Genomic DNA, 1,176 nt, shown 5'->3' with positions numbered 1-1,176 from the left:
CTCATGAAATCGATGTTTAATTTTTTTTATTTTAATTATAAATTAACAATCATCTTACTTAATATTAAAATAGCTCAAGGATATACATGCCTATCGAGTTTATTATATATCTACATTACAACGAGCACTGTTTTCTTTTCTTTTAATTGTATTATTGAATGCACTAATACATTAAAATATACTCTTTAGACTCTTGTTCTAATCCTCAATATATATATATATATATATATATCTGTGTGTGTGTCAATTCTCTATCAATATAAAGTTCCTTACGTCTATTTGCTTATATACAGTTGTATTATGTATACGGCATAATCACGTTGACACACCGGTTCTCGTCAGATCACCGAAGTTAAGCAACGTTGAGCCTGGCTAGTATCAGATGGGTGACCATGTGGGGATTCTAGGCGCTGTATGTGCTCTCCGCTTATGTCAGCATTTGTTTCCAGTCATCCTGTACTCACTTGCCACTGGTATTTAACAATGTCCTCTCAGGAGAGGTGTAGTTGGGGATTGCGCCCCTCCTGCCACAAAAATTTCATGCAAAGGCAACCCTTCCTTAGTCTGTCCAAGACTGAAGAAGCCGGTATTATGGAATTAACTTTTGAATTAATTAATGGACTAATATGAATTTTAAAATACCGCGACGAGACTACTGGGTCGGAATATAGTCTACAATTGGTGTAATTTATCAATATGGAAATTAATAAACAGGCATTTGGCACCTATCGTAAGAATTTAGACGCCTCGGAATTATGTGAAAATTTAACAATAAAAACTCGATCTCAATTAATAAAAAAATTCCAGTCCAGTTGGCGTATTTTGACGAGTTTTTAGAGAATAATATAGACACTATCTCCTATTTAAAAATTGAAATATATGAAATTTTTATTGCATTTGTTCCAAAGCTTTTGAACACAAATTAATCAAGATTCCTTAAATTAAAATTTATTTGTAAGATCTATACATCTAATGAGCTTGAAAGATTGATAATAAATAAGACTACACCTTTGTATATTTACAATGATTGTCAAAAGTATATACTCTGGAACACCTACCTTCTCTCTCTCTCACACACACACACACAGAAATATATATATATATACATATATATATATATATATATATATATATATACATGTATACTTAGTTATATTTGTGAAAACAGAATTACAG

The 1,176-nt window shown here is 31.1% G+C and overlaps 1 pseudogene; it reads left to right on the top strand.

Annotated features, from left to right (window-relative positions):
• The first annotated feature begins 302 nt into the window (after positions 1–302).
• Positions 303–419, top strand: LOC145288518 (5S ribosomal RNA; annotated as a pseudogene).
• Positions 420–1,176: the final 757 nt, after the last annotated feature.

Source organism: Euprymna scolopes, chromosome 11 (genome assembly GCF_053919585.1).
Source record: "Euprymna scolopes isolate OS-2025 chromosome 11, ASM5391958v1, whole genome shotgun sequence".
NCBI classification, from domain to species: Eukaryota; Metazoa; Mollusca; class Cephalopoda; order Sepiida; family Sepiolidae; genus Euprymna; species Euprymna scolopes.
The sequence above is the reverse complement of the archived record's forward strand: the minus strand, read 5'-3'. Positions and strand labels throughout refer to the sequence as shown.